This window comes from Chrysemys picta, chromosome 23 (assembly GCF_011386835.1).
Source record: "Chrysemys picta bellii isolate R12L10 chromosome 23, ASM1138683v2, whole genome shotgun sequence".
NCBI classification, from domain to species: domain Eukaryota; kingdom Metazoa; phylum Chordata; order Testudines; family Emydidae; genus Chrysemys; species Chrysemys picta.
The window spans coordinates 9,546,813-9,567,230 of record NC_088813.1 but is presented as its reverse complement, the minus strand read 5'-3'; the positions used below and the strand labels follow the sequence as shown (position 1 = coordinate 9,567,230).

The following is a 20,418-nucleotide window of genomic DNA, read 5'->3' as shown; positions in this document are numbered from 1 at the left end:
GCCCTGCCCAGTCACCTATGCTCCACGCCTGGGCCTGGTGCCCACCACTGCCCCCTCTGGGCAGGACGGTGGCTACCACCCTGCCCTCAAGTATCTGCAGAAGGTCCCCCCCAGAGACAGACCACGAGGCCGAGCGCGGGTGTATCCCTGCCCAGCGCCCGCCCCACGCCGGCTCATGGCACAGGCGGGCTTTTTTGCGCAGGGAGTGGGCTCTTTTCCCATCTCAGGCTGGCTATGGAAGCCAAGCCGGGCTGTGTGTTTGTGTGTGTCGGGGGGGAGGCTGGCGGGTGGACAGGCTCTAACCTTTCTACGGCACGCAGAGGGTTAACGCTGGGCAGGCTGGATGCTGGGAGGCCAGTAACATTTGGAAGGCGCCAGCTGGAACCGTGCCCGTCCCAAGGTCTAGAGCTCCAGAGGCGGTGCTCCCCCAGTGCCGGGGGGAGAGGGGCAGGAGGGTGGAAATGCCCACACCCGGGGGAGGCAAAGCGATCCCGCTCTGTGTCTCTGTCACACAGGCGGGCGTGCAACGCCCTGCACGGACTCCAGCCACCTGTGTGCCCAGCTCGGCTTTTAGCCCCATGAGCAGGAAGCTCTGGGGCAGGGGGAGGAGAGAGCCAGGGAGCTGCAGGGCGGGCAGCGGAGGGCGTGATGGACAGAGCGGGAAAGAGGCGGCGAGGGAGCGAGAGGCAGAGGAATCGCTGGGCCCGTTTCCTGAGATTGGCTCAGGTGTGCAAGGCGAACAACTGCAGCGGTTCATGTCCCCAGCTACCATGCCCCCGTCTGCCCTCCTAGCCCACGGAACTGAGTCTGTGGGCTGGCAGTGCCCGGCGCTGACCCGCCCTCGCCAGGTGACCCACCCCTACACGCCGTCCTTATTTTAGGCCAGCGTGAGCGCGACGAACCCAGGCTGGGTTTCAATCCGCCCAGCCCCTGTGCACTTCGCCTGCCATGCTGGTGACTCACCAGCAAACCGGGCAGGGGAGGAGGGCAGATAAAGGGGGAGGGGGGGACAGGTCCCTCCCTTGGCCAATTTTAGAAACCAGCTAGACAAGAAGGGCAGAATTCCCCGGCAGGATTTACGAGCCCGCTGGTGGGCTTTCAGAGGCACGCATTCGCTGAGCGGAAACTCCAGGCCGAGAAGCCGGTTTCCCGGGAGACCCAGACGTCGGCGCAGGAGGCTAGGAAGGGCCGACGGGGATCGAGAGGGGCCTATGGGGAGGCTGCCAAAGGAGGCATGTTGCCGCACAGATCCTGGCGGCTGGAGAGGTGAACAGCCAGGGACAGCATAACGCCTAAGTGAGCATGCCAGTCAAGCATGTGAAGCAAACACACACAAGCTAGAGCTCCCCATCTGCCATTTGCAGAGAGAGAGAGACCCAGGCCGGCTAGCCACGGCACCCGGTCCCATCCCCGGGAGCAGGCCACGGGAACGGGAGATGCTCCCTGGAGCTCCCCCAGTGGGACACTGAGCTGGGAGAGCCGTCCCGGGTCCCCCAGCCCCACCCCTCGCGCAGGCATTCACACCACAGTGGGGAGGGCTGCTGGAGCCGAGCCGTGCACTGTACTGGGGGTGAGAGGCAGGATCGGGCCCAGCAGCTCCTGGCTCAGTCCCCAGCAGGGGGTTGCCGTTGTGCCCAGTGGGGGCAGGTCTGAGGAGGGCAGCGGGAGCGCCGGTGGAGGGAAACTGTGTCTATTCCCCTGGCTGGCGGGGTTGATCCTGTGGGGCTGCGCCCCCCCAATCCTCCCGGGGTGCCTGCACCTCTAGCTTCCACCTCTCCAGCCGCCCCACCTCCCAGGTATCACCAGGACGCTGCCTGGAAGGCCCCCCACTGCCCCCCTGAACTCTCCATCTCTCACTGCACCGCGTCCAAGCTCTTCACCTGCAAGACGCCCTCCCCGCTCACGTCCCCTCCACCCTCCCTGCTCAGCTCCCCCCTTCCCTCTGTTCCTTCAATCACATGCCCCACGGCACCCAGCTCCCCTGCCCCCCAACCCCACTGCTTCCTGGAATCCTTCCTGCCCCACTCTCCTTGTCCCCTAACCCCCCGCATGCCCACCCCTCCCAGAGCGTTGTACACCTGGCCCCAAGGCAGAACGGCGCAGAGAGGAGAGCACAACCACTTTGCACTTGTGCAGAGCCTTGTGCCCCGGGATCTCAGAGCACTTTCCCCACACTAGTGAGGGATCCCTCGTGCACACCTGCAAGGCAGGTACGTATGATCAGACCTGTTTTACCGGTGAGGCGTGGCGAGATTACACGACTTGCCCAAGATCCCACAGCAAGCAAGCGGCAGGGCCAGAAATGGAACCCAGGCGACTTGATTCCCAGCCCCCACTCCCCAAACCAGACCCAGCAGCGAGGCCCTTCATCTCTCGCACTTGCAGGAGGATCCTCTCCGTTTAACAGCCCCGCCACGCCTCTGCACTACAGTCGCCATCCTTGGGCTGGAGCGAATGCTGTTCCTTACGTGGCCAGAGGGGGCACTGTTGGGTGCTGCAAGGAGCTCTCCTCCAACCCCACCCCAGCCATGGCATTGCCAGCTCCAGGAGTAAACCTGAACCCGAACGTGGGCACCTATCCCGGGCTACCAGTCCCAGCCCTAGTGCAAGGAACGGAGGGACCCAGCCCTACTCTTAGCTGATGATGGAGCTGGGGAGAGAGGCCGGCTTGCCGCACTGGGGGATTTGTTATTATTTTTGCCAGGGAGCTTTCCATTCAAATTGGAAAAACACAAGTTGCTGGCGGAGCCCCGGCGCTGATTGTATGCGGCCTGTCACTCAGGCATCACTTCGGAGATGCCCATAAATTGCTCCATTACCTCTTCTAATTGAGGAGAACGCAGCTGCTGAGGGGCGTTGACGGAGTGGCTTCCTTTTGAAGGCTGGCTCGCTCTCTGTCGATGGGTTCCGGTGGCGCTTGAGAGCTCCACCAAGAGACAAAATAATACCACTCCTAGTAAATGCCCAGCGACCAAAGCGGCCACGTTGCACCTGTGACGGCAAAACCGGGGCACCAGGGGCCGACCTCAGCCACGGCCGCTTTGGGGGAATCCGTGCCCCAGCTTTCTTGGTATGGCCATGTTATTCAGAAGGAAGACCAATGAATTCGGAAGTGTGTTTACCAATGAGTGGGGCTACGTGGCCGGCAATCAAGCCGTCACCAAAAGCTTTGGTGGCGTGACAAGATCACCGGGGCTGGGCAAAAACTGAATATCCAGCCGGAGCACTGGGCGGGGCTTGACCTGCCAGGAGGCTACCTCCTGCTGGCATTTGTCATGACGCCGGTGCTCCCACAACTGCAGAGGAGTGATGGCTTTGCCGTTCTCTAGGGCTTTCCTCCAAGTGCCTCAAAGCACTTTACGCACATTAACAGGATGGGTCTCAGGTGGGGAAACCCCAAGTTGAAGACCTAGGCCTGGGAGAGAAGTAACAATCCATTTCCAAAGGAAGCGGAGTCCAGGCACCAGCAGCGCCTCTTGGCCTGTGCATGCAGCTCCTTCTCGGCGGGGAGGCCCACGCAGACCTGCCAGGCCGAGCCCTTGGGACAGAGCTGCTCAGAGCAGGGCTACAGAAGGCCAAGAGCCCAGAGGGGCAGGGGAGGTGGAGAAGGGGACCGAGGTCTTCTATCGAGGGGGTGGTGGTAGAAGAGGGTGAACTAAGCTTTCTGGTGTTGCAGGCCAGCGGTGATGGCGGACACCAAGGGCGAGATGTGGGTAAACTCCATATTCCCCAAATGGGAAGTGGGCCAACTCCGTTCACCCGCTTTTACCCTCAGCTACGCTATGGACAGAGGCGCAGGCAAACCGAGATCCATCCTCACGGACTACTCCCCCCTCCCCGGAGAGGACGTGTCCAGATCTCCCCAGTCCCCGGTGCAAAGGACACCGAAGTGCCGGAGTCCTGCCTGGCTGGGCGCCGTGATGGCGGAGATGGACCCGGCAGGTGTACGGCGCTGGCTGACTGAACGTGCATCTGCTTTTTGCGATAGCACCGCGTCTTCAAGAAGTGGGAACTGCAAACTGCTCTCCAAAACCCCAAGGCAGGCAGGGGTGAGGGTAAGGAGGACCTTGCACCATGACGATGCAAAGAGAGGAAGGGACCAAAGAGAATGGGAAGGGGCAGACACATCTGGGAACAGGTACAGCTGTGGAGGAACAAGGGGTCTGCCAAAGAGCAGAGTCCAGCCAGCCCTTCCCTCCAGGTTCGCCCGCACCTGGGGCAGGGTGGAGCAACGGAGGGGAGGGAGAGGATGGGGCTGGCGTCCTGGGGACGCCTCCTGCTTTTTCTGATACAAAGCGGTGGAAGCCCTGGAGGCTCCAGACCCCAGGGGAAATGCCCACAGTGCCAGGCAGCGTAGCTAAGTGCCCGGCCTGGGGAGGGCAGGTGCAGCTCTGCTGGGTTTGACGGCTGTGGCACGCAAGCTCCCGTTTAGGGCCTGACACACCATGCACAAAGCTCCCGCTGCCCCAGCAAGGTTCTCCCAGCACTCGGCTCAACGCCAGCGACGCCTCTACTGGGCACAGCGAGGGGGCTGTGTCGTTTGGGGGGCGGTGGGCGGTCACTGCACCTGAGGCAAGTCCCCTGATGAGTCTCGAGGAGACACCCCCAGGAAATACAGCCTGGGCCAAATTCAGCCCTGCTGTAAGCAAGCAGAAGGCCACTGCAGCCAGCTTTGTTCACCCTGGTGCAGCTGTGCCTGCTTATGCCCAGGGGAATCCAGCCCACTGAGTGGCATGTGACAGGGAGGGGCAAGGAGCTTGGATCTCCATGCGTCTCAACAGGGGCAGGCTCCTGCAAACCCTGACTCGACCCACAGTTCAGCGGACGGGCTCCTCCCTCCGCCTTGGGCTGCTCACAGCACCTTCCAAAGCCCAGAGGCCTGATTCGGATCTTCGCTGACTTCAGCACACGTCCCCTGGATTTACCCGGGGGAAGAGCGAGGAGAACCGGGCTCCTGGGCTTTGTCTGGCAATGAGATGCCTGGTCGCAGCCCAGCGTCCTACCCTGGCAGGATAATGCAGCAAAATTGACTGTAGTGCAGACGGATGCACAGCAGACTGGCTGGCAGGGCAGCCCGGAGCAGGATGCGGCAGGGAAGCAGCGTGTTTGCGGGCAGATCTGGGGGCATTTGCTGCGGTATACTGCAGAACGAGCGTCTGGACGCAGATCGGGGAGTTTGCACTGGGGCACGCAGCATCTAGCGCAGACAAAACGCCTTTACTAAAGCTGGCCGGGAAGCGAGGCACCAAAAACATCCATTCCCCCAATTTTCCCAACAGCTCTCCTGAGTCCCCAGCACCCGCTGCAGCCCGGGGCACCACGCTGCAGGATGCCAACGCACTACGCTGCTGCAACGGAGGGCGCCCTGCCTGTCCCTGCGGCACCAGCGCTTGTGCCCTGGCTCAGAGGGGTTTTGGGGGGCACCGTGCGCCCGCAGGGTGCGATCGGTACCGAAAGGGGCCCGCTCAGAGCGGCACAACGCGGAGACGCAGAGAACGGAGGGGCGGCAAGCGGCACTAATTGATCGTGACTAACGCAGCTCCGGGTTCTCTGAGTGGCCCGGAGCATGAAGCCTGACACTCAGTCACCAACCCAGCCAGGGGCGCAGCCAAACAAGGCCTCTCCCTCCCTCCCCTGGGATGAGCAAGGGGGACGACCTTTAAAATGGGGGACAGGGCTCCCTGTTTTCAAAAGACTTCAAGGGCTTATCCCCCGCCACTCAATCTCTGGGCTGCAGCACTGGACAGAACAGGGAGCAGAAAGGTGGACGAGGTCCAGAGAGACTTAAGGTGCCTGCAGGAGGGAAGGGAGAAATCAGAAGCCAAATCGGGCTCGCAGCCCTGAAGAAAATCCATGGAGAGCAGGTGGGGGGGAGGAACAGGGGGAGGGGAGCATGCAAGAGAGGAAAGGAGGCAGCAGATGAGAGGAGTGATGGGGAGGGGGCGAGGGGGGGGGAGGGCTCCGTTCACAACTGGAATGTCAGCTGGGGCATGAGGCTTGCAGATGCTTTTGGTTCAGGTTTCAGCTGGGGGCAGTTGGCTGGGAGCAGAGTGTGGGAAAGGGGTCTGGTTTCTCCAGCAGCAGCCGGCTCAGGAAAGGCCAGAGGGCCGGAGCCTGGGGGAGGAGGGGAACAGCGCAAGGGCTCCCAGGGCAGAGCCAGGACCTGGCAGTAGACTGAGGCCTCTACTGCCCCTCGGGGCCGGCCGCTCTCCCTGGGTCCTCCACGTGCCCAGCTGCCTCGGTCTGTGGCACGCGGGGGGTGAGATGGGTGGGGGATGCGGCATCGGGGTCCTCACGAGGGCTGCGCCCCGGCTGGCTGCTCGGGGGAAGCGAGCGGGCAGCACAAGAAAAAACAGCGAGCTCTGCTCCTGGGCACCGGAGCGGGTCTCCCCCTGCAGCCCTCCTGCCAGCCAAACCCCACCGGAGCCAATGGGGTCGTGCGCGTGAAGGCACAAAGGATCTGGCCCGGGGGAGCTGGGCTGGGGCAGGGCTGTCTGGCTACAGAGCTGAGCAGAGGGCGCGCGCCCAGCGCCGGGGAAGGGGAAAGGGAGGCAGCTGTGTTGCTCTAATCAAGGGCTAGCGGATTTATCGGTTCTACCTCTCGGGCTCTCTCCAGGCCATTCACAGCCGAGCCCAGGCTCCGAGCTCTCCCCTGCGCCCCCCCCCCCCCGCTCACTCCTGCTTTATTTAGCGGTGGGGAGATTTGGGAGTGAAGCGGGAAGGCAGCCAGCAAGAAGCTGTCAGGAGCCCCCAGTTCGGGAGGGGGAATTGAGGCCACAGAGGGGAGAAGAAAAGTTGCAAGACTCAGGGATTTACCCCTAGGAATGGGAGTGGGGTCCACGGGAGGCAGGCTGCCTGGGGGAAGCCCGGAGAGCTAGCCGAGAGAAGGAAGACGCTTCTCCGATCCCCCCGAGCCAACCAGCCCCAAAGAGCCCGCAAAACAGTCCGTGGGCGCCATCTTGGGCACTCAAGTCCTCCAGCGACGGGCCCGGGCCAGGCTGTTCGAACCCTCTGCCGCTCCGCGGCATCTTCCACGCAAGGCTCACTCGGAGCTTTAGCGAACATCAACGAGCGGAGCCCAGCCCTGCTCCCTTGGCCGTCACTGCGGTTTTGTCATTGGCTCGCCTGGGAAGCTCAAGTTCTGAAAGCTCACCCCACTCCTGTTAAAGGGCACTTAGCCCCATTTGACAGCTGGAGAAACTGAGGCATGGGCAGGGGCAAAGACTTGACCGAGGCCATGCAGAGAGTCAGGGGCAGAGCTGAGAACAGAACCCAGGAGTCCTGGCACCCAGTTTCTTGTTCTAGCCCCACAAAAACACCCCCCTGCTGTTCTGAGAAGAGAACCCGGGAGTCCGGAGCCGCAGTCCCTGGCTCTAACCATTAGGCCTTGAGCCTTCCCAGAGCTGGGAGCTGAACCCAGGAGTTCTGGCTGCCAGGCCCATGCTCCCTCCCTTGGCATGGGGAGTGCGACCCCCTTAGGGCAGGCTCTGGCGTTAGGGCTGTTGGGGCCGGGGCACGTGACTCAGCGCCCCGACTCCGAATGGGACGGGAGCTGGATTCCATGGGAACCGGGGGGGGGGGGGGGGCAGCTCTCTATATGTTCAAGGGAGTTTAGAGATTGTGAATTCAGGCTCAGTAATCCTGCCATCAGAGTCCTACATTGGCTCCAGTTTCCACAGCAACAGCGGGTCAGAGGGCAGCGAGGGGAGCCAACTCCTCCAGTCAGAATCCCAATTGTGAAGGCTCAGAATAAACAGCTGAAATGGCCGGGAAGAGGGAGGTGGAGGAGGCTGGAAGCTCACTGTGGCGTTGTCAGCGAGATGGCACTAATTGTCTGCAGGAGCAGCAAACTCGCCATTAACCCTTCCCGGGCCGCTGCCGGGGTCGCTGAGCCAGGCCACTGCCACCTGTCCCACCCCAGAAACCGGGCCGCAAGCCGGCTCGCAGCCAGAGGCAGCCGGGACCCGCCCACGGGCGAGGTGGAGAGCACCCACCAAGGCAGATAGCATTGTCTAGTGGTTAGAGGGGGGCACCCCTGGGTTTTACTGCCCGCTCTGCCACGGACCCACCGGGCGACCTGGGGCATGTCGCTCATCGCTCTGTGCCTCAGTTTCCCCCAGGCAAAATGGGGCTAACGCTGGCAAAGCTCGGTGCATCAATGGGGCTAGGGTGAGGGGGGTGGGACTCTAAAGCAGGGAGCAGGGTCAGACACTCCCAGTGAGCTCGGACAGTGTCCTGCACCGTGCAGCAAGGTGAGCCAGCCGGGTTCTTGCCAGCTAAAGGACATGTGGCTTTTCCCACCGCTGCCTGTTCTATTCAGGCCACAGGAGATAGGAGGGGAGGGAGAGGAACAGTTCTGCTAAACAGCTACAAGCGCCAATTCCTAGCTGCCTTCCTAGCCCAGTCTTAGGCAGGGGCATCTGGGGTGGCCGCCCTTGGCTCAGCCTTTGGGGGAAAGGAGTCACCTGCATGCACCCATGGCCAGCAAACCCTCTCCCACCTCCCCATCCCACTGTGCCCTGAGTCGCTGGCTCTGCCAGCAGCAGGTGATGCCCCGCGGAGGCTGAGAGGGGAGCAGGGGGCCATGGACCCGAGTGAGATGGGGGTGCGCCCCCCCCTTTGCAAAGGAGTGGAATCCCCCCCCCCCCCCCGGCCACTCTGCGGAGAACTGACCCTGCCCATCACTTCACCAGCACAGCACTGTATGATTTGCTGCTGGCGTGGAGTTGCCGCGGGTCAGCGTAAGTCTCTGAGCACAGGGCTGCGAGAGGCACCGCGCGGTGGCAGGGGAGCCAGGCCTCACCCTAGCAGGGATTCGTTCGCCGGGGCCCCGTCGGTTTCTAATGCAGGGGGTTGGTTTGGTGCAGCGCGCTCGGGGACAGAAACGCCCGAGCCCGCTTTGCAGCCTGTTCATGTCCAGACAGCAGCAACAGGGCTCCCAGCCTGCGACGCATCACTCGGGCAGCGCTTACTGATCTGGTAGGGCCGGGGCAAAGAGGAGGTGAAATGGGGCAGCTCGGGGGGCCGTTTGCTTGACAAGGCCTGACTCTCCTCAAGCTTACCCCTGGGTAAATCAGGAAGTCAATGGACGGGTGTAAAACCTTCTCCAGTGAGATCAGAATCAGGCCCCCAGTTAGAAAACAGGCCCAGTTCTTAGAGTGCCAAGATACCATGAGCTCAATATAGGTTAGACACATAGACCAACGCGGTGCATCAGATTCTGACCTCAGCTACCCCCGTGTAAATCCCATGGAGTCACTCTGGATTTATAGAGGGGTGATTCGGAGTACACTGGAGCTCTGCAAGTCTTTTCTTTTACTATGCGTTTCTTAGCTGACTTCCACTCCTTGACTGGCTAGTGACTGGTAATGGGAGCAGCTTTCACCTCCTAGGATGCTGGTATTAATCCAGGCCAGGTCGGCGGTGACGAGAGATGGAAAGGGTCAATGCAAAGTGTTTTCTTACCTGTTCCACTAACGCCAGGGTATTGACAGCATGGGGGGAGGTGTGCAGTGAGTAGAGGGGTGCATCACAGGCACCTTCCTTCCCCGGTTAAAAGCCCTCATGAGAGCCAGCTTTCCCCATATGACCACAGCCAGGTCACTTCCTCTCTCTGGGCCTCGGTTCCCGCCTATAACAACTCCTGTGTAGACCCCGCCCATGTACTAGTGCAGCACCTAGCGCAACGGAGCACAGAGAAGAAGAAGAATGAAATCTATCGTAACTAGCATGAACCGGCCCACTTAACAGCAAGCACTGACCAGACCCCAGAAAAGCTTGCACCGCTTCTGGACCTGTTCCCGGCACAAATAAAGGAGTCCAGCCTCAAACCAGCACTAGAGCCACACTGAACATCGCTCCCCACAAACCAAACAGGAAGGCCCATCAGAAGGGCCCTGGAGTCCCAGAGGAAAGGGGAAGATCTCTACGGGGGAACCTGGTCTGATGCACTATCACACCAGGAGGCTGTGTGGCCTAGCGGACAGGACGTTGGACGGGGATACAGAAGACCTGGCTTCTATTCCCAGCTCTGCCAGTGGCCGGCTGGTTGACCTTGGCCGTGTCACTGCCTGCCCGTGCCTCAGTTTCCCTTTCTTTTGTTTTCCCTTGCCTCCTTTGTAAAGTGCTTTACGGCTGCAGAGCCCTTCTATACCGGAGCTACACATTATTAACAACCTCCTCCCCCAGCCCTCTGTGAAACAAATAGATCTTCACACCGACCTGGCTGCTGGCAGCCCCCCAAGCAGGCCCCACACCTGGTGGCCCGAGCAAGAAGAAATGCTGACATGTCAACAGAAGGGATTGTATGTGTGGGAGGGAGGGAGCCTGGACGGGGCTGAGCGGCGGCGGGGTCAGCAGAAAACCTTTTGGCTCCACTCACCCCATCCGATGGCATATTAGACCTTTTGTTCCTATTCATCACATTCCTCGCTGCCTCCCGGCTCCGGCCCAGCTCCGGCCGGCTCTAGATCTCACCGCCGAGGGGCACGGAGCTGGCTGTGGCAGCGCCCATCTGGTGGGCGGGGGCAGTGAGTGGAATGCCCGGGGCAACAAGTGGCCCTTGCCCAGGTAATCTCCTTGAAAAGGCAACTTGGTTTCTGTGCGCCCGCCCCGGCTGGGCTCCGTGCTCATGCCCTCGCTCTCAAACACGCTCACAGAGCCATATGCTTTGGGCTAGAGCCTTCGGCCCCGGTGGCTCTCTGGCAGCCGGGAGCCGATAACCAATCTGCCAGGTGGAAGGCTGTTTTAATTAGGCTAACATCTCCCGACAGAAGCAGCTGGAGAATTCGCCACGGCTCCCGCTGCTGCGGGCCCAGGAAGAGCTACGCTGGAGCTGCAGGAAGCTTCAACCTGTACTTGCTGAAACCGGCTGGGCCTCCCTCCTCCACAGGCCCCTTTGCCGGCAGCAACCCTGCCCCAGGCAGGCCAGGGAGCTGGAGCGTCTCCGCAGCCACAGCTGGCCCGAGCGGGGCTGATCTCACCACCCCGGCAGCTGGCAAAGGGTAGGGCACCAGGAACTGCCCATAGCACAGCAGGGGGCCAAATCCCCATTGGTTACACCCCTGCTTATCCCAAGACATTTCCAGGACCGGGCGGGGTGGGTGGGGGGCTTTCCTATTAGTCCGGTGGCCTACTGAACACGCCTCCCTCGCTTCCTGGCTGCAAATCCTGCTGCGAGAGTCAGCGCTGGGGGAAGACGATGGGGGAGTTTAGGGCACACATGGGCTGAGTCCCTGAGCGCAGCGCTCAGACCCTCTAGTGAGCCTGCCCACCCTTCACCTTCTCTAGCTGCAGCAGCACGGTGCTGGTTGGGGGTGGGGGCTGAGCGGGGCCTGGAAGTGCAGAGACATACGCATTGCCAGACTGGATCAGAACCAAGGTCCGTCTAGTCCAGGGGCCTGTGTCCAGCAGCACCAGTCCCAGCCCCAAATGCTTCAGAGAACGGAGTGTGAGGCAAGTGCCCCAACATTAGGTTTCAACTTAGTAGTTGGAGATGGGCTCGAATTTCCTCACTTTCCCAAAACGTATGTGGGGTGAACTATTCCAGCTCTGGATTGGTGTCATCCAGAGAAACGTCCAAGCCCTTTGAATCTTGCCTAATTCATGGCCTCAGTGACTTCCTGTGGCAATGGAGTTCCACCGTCTACTTACACCTTGGGTGAAAAAGGATTTTCTTTCATCAGTTGTGAATTTGCCGCCTTGTCTTTTCACTGAACGCCCCCAGTTCCCTTCCCAGTACCCAGACAAGGATCCTCTCTCCCCGCGGCACCGCAGGGCAGGGAGACGTACTGGCTAGACCCCCTACCCAACCTTGCCAGGGCCTCTGGTTTCATTAGCTTGAGTGTTTTAAGCTACAGTTTCCTGTAAGCTACAAACACCCATGGTAAAGGAGGCAGCTCTCTGCTTTCTGACTGCCGAGTTGGGGAGAGCTTCCTGCGCTGAGTTTCTTTAGGGTCAGACCGCGACAGCACCAGCACACCAAGCGCGTGCCTGGGGCGGCAAGCCACGGGGGGCGGCAGTCAGGGAGCCTTCGGCGGCGCGCCTGCAGGAGGTCCGGCTGGTAACGTGGATTCGGCTGCATGCCTGCGGGAGGTCCGCCGGTCCCACAGCTTCGGCGGCAATTCGGCGGCGGGTACGCTGAAGCCGCGGGACCGGCGGACCTCCCGCAGGCACGCAGCTGAATCTGTGTTACCAGCCGGACCTCCTGCAGGCGCACCGCCGAAAGCCGCCTGACTGCCGTGCTTGGGGCGGCAAAATACATAGAACCGCCCCCGGACCGCGAGACCCACAAAACGTTTGGGTGGAGGAGAGGCGGGAGCAGAGGAAATGTCTGTGTCCATTCCAGGCTGGGCTGGGAGCAGATCCCAGCAACCTAGCCAGGCGTGGCCTGTGCAGAACTGGGGTAGGAGATCTTCAAAGAAAACCTCGCCTGCTTCAAGCAGCGGCACTGGCGATTCCATATGGGGTGTACTTCCCTCTGAGTCAGCAGTGACTCAGTGACCCCACAGGTACGAAGGGACGCCGTGCTGAGAGAGGTGCTGACTCCTGGAAGAGCCAAAGGCCCCCCTGGCCCTCTTTCCCCCGGCCCGTGTGCTCCCTGACAATCCCACGTCCACAAGAGCCCCCCGGCAGGTAATTATGTCCTGCCGACCTCGGAAATTCTCCCCCGAGCGATCGCCTGGGTACGGGACACCCCATTCCTCAGCCCGCGTGGGTAGCCTGGTGAGGACAGTGAAACACGTCCTGCCAACTCTCCTGCCACGGCCCCCCCTCAGGGTAGTTCCTGGGGCGCAGAGAGAACCCCACGGATTAGCACAGTTCCCCGCCCACCAGGATTTAGACCAGAATCTAGTTTTATAACAGGGGTGGGTTTTTTTTCTAACTTTGGCTCATTCAAAATGCGACTCAACAACGGGAACAGCTGGCAACAGCACAAACCCGGGCTGTAGCCTCCCCTGCCATCCATCTCAGGATACGCCCGGGAGGCATCCGGCGCTCTGGGACACCTGGATGGCACCTAGCCCAGCTCCAGGATCAAGCTGTGCCCCCCACCCCTTCCCCTGCCATCCACTTGGTTCTAAACCCGAGACGCTGGGCCAAAGGCAGCCCTGGGGTAACTGGCTGCAACTTCCACTGAGGCCAACGAGATTAGCCCCCGCCTCAATCCAGAGCGGAGCTCGGCAGCCCTCCCTGCCTGGGCTTGGTCGTCAGCTTTCAGTCTCTTGCCCCTGCGTTCCCTGGCTCCTGGGTTCTCTCTGTTCCCAGCCGGAGTTCAGTTCTGAGTCCGGACCGCTGCGATGCCCGTAAGCTGTTCCAGCAGCGGGGTGGGGACGGGTCCCGTCCCAGGCCCCACGTGCCAGGACGGCGCTGACAAAAAACAGCTGATGGCGAAGTCCACCCCCCAGCCAGTCAGGACCATGCCCTGGGCTGTGCAGGCTGGTTTGCAATAACTCAAGGATCCAGTGGCGCTTCCACTGTCAGGGAGGCCTTGCAGATGCCACCACGGGCACAATGTCCTGGCTACTCAGCCGGGACTCGTCCACCCCTTTGCACCATCGTGCCCAGGAGCATCCCCTTTACCCACCCTAACCAGCACGGTTCCTCCCCCGGGCTGCTCTGGACATGGTAGACAGGTCTCAGCGCCACCTTGCTTGGCTGTCATTTGGCTGAGCTAAGCGGATTCCGCTTTTTTAATTGTTCTGGATAAATCAATCCCTCCGACCCCTTAAATCATTTTTGTTGCTTCCTTCTAATTTGTCCACATCACCGAGATGTTCAGGAGCTGGCTGGTTGTGGGGGCTCACCAGGGCCGCCCAGAGAGAAATCTTCATCTCCCTGCTCTGGGCTGGGCTGATATCTCTGGGCACGGGGCCCCTGCAGGACACCGCCCGATCCAACTGCAAATCCATACTTAGGCTGGGTCTACACTACCCGCCTGAATCGGCGGGTAGAAATCGACCTCTCGGGGATCGATTTATCGCGTCCCTTTGGGACGCGACAATCGATCCCCGAATCGACGCTCTTACTCCACCAGCAGAGGTGGGAGTAAGCGCCGTCGACGGGAAGCCGCAGAGGTCGATTTTGCCGCCGTCCTCACAGCGGGGTAAGTCGTCTGCGATACGTCGAATTCAGCTACGCTATTCACGTAGCTGAATTTGCGTATCTTAAATCGACTCCCCCCTGTAGTGTAGATGTAGCCTTAGTTTGCTGACCACTCTGAACCCTAGGTCAGCCCTGTAATTACTCTGTTCTACTCCGCACTGATTAGACCTCAATTGGAGTATTGTGTCCAGTTCTGGGCGCCGCATGTCAGGAAAGATGTGGACAAATTGGAGAAAGTCCAGAGAAGAGCAACAACAATGATTAAAGGTCTAGAAATCATGACCTCTGAGGGAAGATTGAAAAAACTGGGCTTGTTTAGTCTGGAGAAGAGAAGACTGAGGGGGGACATGATCACAGTTTTCAAGGACATAAACAGTTGTTACAAGGAGGACGGAGAAAAATTGTTCTTCTTAACCTCTGAGATCGGACAAGAAGCAAGGGGCTTAAATTGCAGCAAGGGAGGTTTAGGTTGAACATTAGGAAAAACTTCCTAACTGTCAGGGTGGTTAAACACTGGAATAAATTGCCTAGGGAGGTTGCGGAATCTCCATCACTGGAGATTTTTAAGAGCAGGTTAGACAAACACCTGTCAGGGATGGTCTAGATAATACTTAGTCCTGCCATGAGTGCAGGGGACCGGACTAGATGACTTCTTGAGGTCCCTTGCAGTCCTACAAGTCTCTGATTCACTGCCTAGCTGCGGTGGCCAGGGCCACCTTTTGTTTACATGGGCAGCAGCATGATTAATGGAAAGAGCACTGGACTGGGAGTCAGGAGACCTGGCGTCTATTCCTGGCTCTGCTACTGACCTGCTGGGTGACCTTGGGCAAGTCCCTTTCCCTCTTGGTGCCTGGTCGTCTGTCTTGTCCATCGAGCTCACAAGCACTTTGGGGCTTGGACTGTCTCACTACGAGGCCTGGAGGTATTGCTGTACCAACGCACACGGGAGGCCCCGACACAAAGCTACACTGAACCAATACTCAGGATCTGGTCTAAACTCAGAGATGCACAGACAGCAGGGGCCTGCTCCCGCTCCCACTGAAGTCAAAGGGAGTTTGGGGCTCGATTTCCAAAAACTCAAGGGGAATAGCACCTGACAGCTCTGAGTGGGACACCGAAGGCCAGGTTTTCCGCCTGTTCAGAACCCACCATCCTGACCTCTTCTGAAAAACTGGACCCTTATTTCGGTGACTAAACGGGAGCTGGGCCCTTGTGAATACTCTGGCCCTAGACCCGAACTCCTGGGTTCTATTCTTAGCTCTGCCTTTGGCTCAGCGTACTGCCAGGGGGCAAGTCCCTGCCCCTTTCTGTGCCTTGGTTTCCCCATCTGCATATGAGACTAATGACACTGCGCTAGTTCGCAGGGATGGCAGGGGCCTACAGTGCGCCTGGAAGGCATGCAGCGTGTTAGCGGCAATGGCTGAACAGGCAAAGGGTACAAAGGCAACCCCCTTGCCACGGTGACTCTGCGCAGCCTGCACTGTGATGGCGCATGGCCGGGGCTTCTGGAGGGGCAAACACAGCCTTGCCCTGCAAATGTGTGACAAGGCCAAAACAGAGCCGACCGCAGGTTTGTCCTGTGGGTGAGCTCTGCCAATGAACAGCTCCTTCCCTGCACTCAGGGAGGAGATGCGCTTCGCTTTGATTGTAAAACATTCTGTAAATCTCTATGTAAATCAGGCTCAGACCCCTCCCTGCCCAACACACACAGTACGGCAGGGGTCTTACCCCACAGACAGTCAGCACTATACTACGTTCATTTGTATTTAGGGACTTTGAGAAACTGGGTGTCTCCCCCAACCTATCTGCTTTAATCACTTAGCAGCTCCGTTATGGAGATGCTTCTTGTAACCAATTCTGAGATGCCCGGGAACTTACTGCTCCACACACACTGGTCCTAGCAGAAGCAGAACTCAGGTCCGCCAAAGTGCAGAGATCCCCGATCACCTGAGAATACAGGGCCTATGGCACACAGTTGTGCAGTTCTGATTCTATCCAGTAGAGGGCAGTGGTACACAAGCAGGCATGCCCCCCACGCACACTCGCCTCAGAGGATTGTGACGAGCACAAGGATGGAGAAACTCAGAAGAAGCTTTGAAAATAAAAAAAAGTTACGGATGCTTCTCTTCTAAGCAGCCTCTTTTCAAAGTTAAATCTCTCTCCCCACTGCCTGATTTATTTACGTCTCTTCAATACAAAGATGCCAAAGAAAAAGGAAAAAACCGATTAGACACATCCAGGACTAATCACCTGCCAAACTTCATTAGGGAGGAAAAAATAAGATATCCCAACAGCCTGGTTTTGAATGGTAAAAATACGAGATAAACATCCAAATGGAGGAATCTTCCAGTAGCGGAAAACACAACTTCAGACTAACCACCCAAAAAGCCTTTTGGAAAAACTGATTCCCGGGGCTAGCGTGTTCTGAGGCCAGAGCACCTGTTTTAGGGACAAGCGTTAACAATCCCGAAGGACTGTTATTACTGACGGTAGCCCCGCCCCGTTTGTGTTAGGAGTACCAACATGGAGGGTGAGTTCCCAAAGTGCTCAGGCCCAGATCCCCAAGAGCTCAGCCTGGTGGCTGCTGGGATACAAGGCCACATGTGTCCCAGTGGGAACCGCTGGGTGATACGCTCTTGTGATAATCTGCTCTGCTAGTTAGGTGCCTGAACACCTGGGAGCTGCCTGGCCCACTACGCCGGGAGCTGCAGAAACGTCACGGCTCTGAAGCAGAGCTTTGCACCGGGACTGGGATCTCGTGGGTCCCACTGGACCCGCTGCCATAGTAGTGGGAGTGGGTAAAATGTACTTTGTTGCGGGCAGGATTGGGTGGCAAAAAAACCCCCAAAAAACAGACTGTGGTAATTTGCAGGAAAACACTAAATGGTTTAAGCAAGATTTGTTTTATTCTTTCAGTGGTGAAAATTGTCTCTGAATGCCATTTATATATATATTAACCGACCGCGTTTGGGTTTCTTTTCCAGTAGCATGAGGGAATCTGTCTCGCTCGCGGGATCTAAGGTTTTTGCAGATGGGAGTGGAATAAAACCGCAAGAAACAATGCGGGCGCAGGTGGGAGTAGGGATGGGATTAGATTAAAAAACCCTGTCCCATGCAGGGCTCTATTCGGAAGCTCACCCACAAGCAGCAGGCCCATCGGTGGACACAAGGTGGCATTTTCAAAGGACCTTAAAGGAGTTAGCGGCCCAAATGCCTAACTCCCGGTGCAAACAGCCACAGTTCTTCCCAATCCAAGGCGCTCACCATTTGTGTTGGGAGCTTGGCCGGCTGCTGGTAACTGCCGCCCAGAAGGTTCCCCTGGCTGGCCGGCCACCGATTGCTGGAATGGGGGTAAATCCCCACCCCAGACAAGGGCTAAGGTCGCCCATACCCGCAGCTCCATTGTACAGCAGGGCAGCTAGGCGCATACAACCGCATGCCCCTTCCCGCACACCGAGAAGCATGGTGGGGACACCCCGGGAAAGCTGCAGGGAGCTGACGCATGGGTCAGCCGGACGGTTCACGATCCGGGGAAGAAGGGGGCTGGGTTGGAGAGAGGGGCTGTTCCCCCCAGCACACACACACACACATACACCCAGTCTCTTCTACCTGCGCATGCGCGCCTGGGTCAGAAAACAGCCTGTGCTGGCTTCTCGTGAAAAACAAACACTGCAGGGCTTTCAGGGAGCAGGCTAACCTTGACACAGTTGCAGCAGTCACTAATAGCAGGCAATATGCCTGTTCTTGGGGGACTGTTGCAGTTGCTAAGATACTGGCAGCCGTGTGAATGGAAATGGGTCAGTAAACCTGTGGAGAGATAGTGTGACACTGGAACCACCGCAGCTGTTTGCGCCCACATCCAAATCCCACCCTTTCAATATTTATCACTCCCTGCCTTCGGCTCCTTCCTGTTAGCGATTTTCCACGTTGCCTCCCCATTCCCGGGCTAGAGAGGAGCCCAGGCCATGTACCGGGAACAACCACCAGCGCTCAGCCTGGGATAATTAGCAGGCCTTGGAAATCCCAACTGGAACTGCAGAGAGAGAAGGAAAAATAAAGCCCCCTTGGACTCCCCCTCGCCCCCCCAAAGCAGGATGAAACCGGTTCTTGAGGAGATTTAACAGGAAACAGGCTATAATCCCTTGGTAGGAAAAAGGGTTAAAAGGTCAATTTACTTCTGTCCCTCATTTAGGCACCGTGGTAAAATTACACACTAGCAGGCAGACTTGCAATGGAAGGGCTGGAAGGAAAACAAATCTAGTGATCTATGGCCCATCTCTCTCCCCCCATCCTCCAGATCTGGACCAGGTGCTGAGAGGCGGAGCTGAGACTTTCCCTTTGCAGTGGATTCAAACCGCGTTGGGGAACGGGGCCAGGCCCACTGGCCACGGCAGAGCCCGGCGCGTCCAGCCCGCTCAGCCCGGATGCCCCCGCAGGCAGCCAGGCTCTGCCATCACCCCCCCACACCACGCACGTCCGATCTCATGCACCGGCCCGAATTGGGAACCACTCCGCCGACGGCAACGGTTGCTACGCTAGCTCCGAATCAGGCCTCTCTTATGCCCACGTGCTCGTGGGGCCAGATCGCTGGCGGGTGCCAATTGGCCCAGATCTACTGACGTCAATGGGGCTCCATCGATTCACATGAGTGGAGGATCCCCCGACCCCAACATCCCTTCGGCTCCAATGAACATGGGGGCCCTGCCAAAGGAGCGATCTAGCTATCCAGACAGGCGTCCGTGTTCCCCACGCCCCAGGGATCTGTCCATCTGTCCATCTGAGAGCTCACTCAGGTTCTCTACAGCCCACAAAGCCCTGTTGCCTAGTTTCAGCCCAACGCAGAGCCTGGCCATGGGCTGGAGCTGGGTGTGGGGAACGGGAGCGCACAGCGCCTAGCGCTTCTGGGTCACTCAGAACAAAGCCCAGGGCCCCCTGCTGTCCTCCCTGCATTACTGCAGTCAGGAGGTGCCCTCAGCCTCTGGGCTTCTCCACTCTGGGCCGCTCGGACCCCAGAGGCTCTCCAGGGGCTTAATGTAACTGGGGCACGTGCACATTATCTCCAGTCACAGGCAGGGCCCTCGCTCCCCAACCCGCCCCTCAGTGGGGTGAGAACATCTGGTCTGTTGAAGGGAGCCCCCCCCCCCCCCCCGGCCCCATCTGCAAAGGGCAGGACCCAGAGCAAGGCCCCCCTCCTTCTTCCCCACAGCTGCTCTCTGCGAGGCCTGCTTGGGGCGGGGATTGTGCTGTGTCCCCAGCAGAGCTGAGAGATCATTAGCATTAGTTCTCCCCACCCATAGGTCTCCAATTATTTCACCTACGGATCGGTAGCCGCCCCTCCCCATTTCAGAGCTGGGGAAACCGAGGCACAGAGCGCGAGCTGACTTCACTTGCCCAAGGCTGCAGAGCAGAGAACCGAGCCCAGGTCTTGTGGGCGCCTACCGCACTGGATCGTTGTCCCTGCCTACTGGGGGAGGCAGCTTAAATGCTCCAGGGATTGTCCCCACACGGCTCCCAGTAGCTTGTGTTCCTCACTGCGCGGTCCTGCAGCTCGCACAGCGGCCATCCCACCATCCTTGTCAGGGTGGGACCAGGGGCCCCCGGCAGCTGCCAGCTCATCCGAGCTGGCCCTGGCCCGTATGAGGCGTCACCCTCGATTCCCAGGGTTAAAGTAAATGAAGCCGTGCAGAGCAGCCTGGATGGGGAAAGAGGATCTCTCAGCTTGTTTCTTTCACCGTGGGACTAGGAGAGTGTGAGTCAGCCGTTCGGGATTAGGCCCCAGAGCTGTGATTTATGGGAGGAGGCAAATGGGCGGAAGGTGGGGAACTGGCTGCAGATCCGAGGCAGCAAGCTAATACTTCTTGCCTAATGGCTCTTGTGTTCCAGCCACTCGATACCGCACCCCCGTGCAGGTGGTTGGAGCAGAACGGTTGATATGGAGACAGAGGGAAGCACAGACTGTCTGGGTAAGGTGACATTCGACAGATGCCAGGCTCAGACTTGCTGAATCCAGTATCCCCGGTCACCTCCCTGCGGGCTGAGCCAGGGACGAGCCCGAGGGTGCGGGCGGGTACCCCAGCCGTGCCTCACACCGGCCCCCTGGTGAAAGGGCCAAGAGGGATTGTGCTAGTGTCCCCCTGCAGCCGGCTTGACCTTCCCCTCTGACAGACTCTTCTCAGCACTGGAGCAAAGCTGTTCAATGATTCACGGCCCCCTGCAAGTGCCATTCAGCCACCGGCTTAGGAAAATGGAGCGGGGTGGGTTAGAAGAAGAGATCCAGGCTGGGGCGCTTCCTTCTGACCCCCGCTAGCAAGGGCG

At 59.2% G+C, this 20,418-nt stretch overlaps 1 protein-coding gene across 6 annotated transcripts in view; it reads right to left on the bottom strand.

The window, feature by feature from the left end:
• AHDC1 (AT-hook DNA binding motif containing 1) overlaps window positions 1–20,418 on the bottom strand; it is a 110,170-nt gene that overhangs the window by 32,653 nt on the left and 57,099 nt on the right. The window contains exon 2 of one of the 6 annotated variants that reach the window (XM_065576960.1): window positions 19,543–19,795. The exons of the other annotated variants lie outside the window; for them this stretch is intronic. The gene's annotated coding sequence lies outside the window, so the exon portion shown is untranslated. The remainder of the gene's footprint in view (window positions 1–19,542; window positions 19,796–20,418) is intronic. 6 annotated transcript variants of the gene reach the window in all.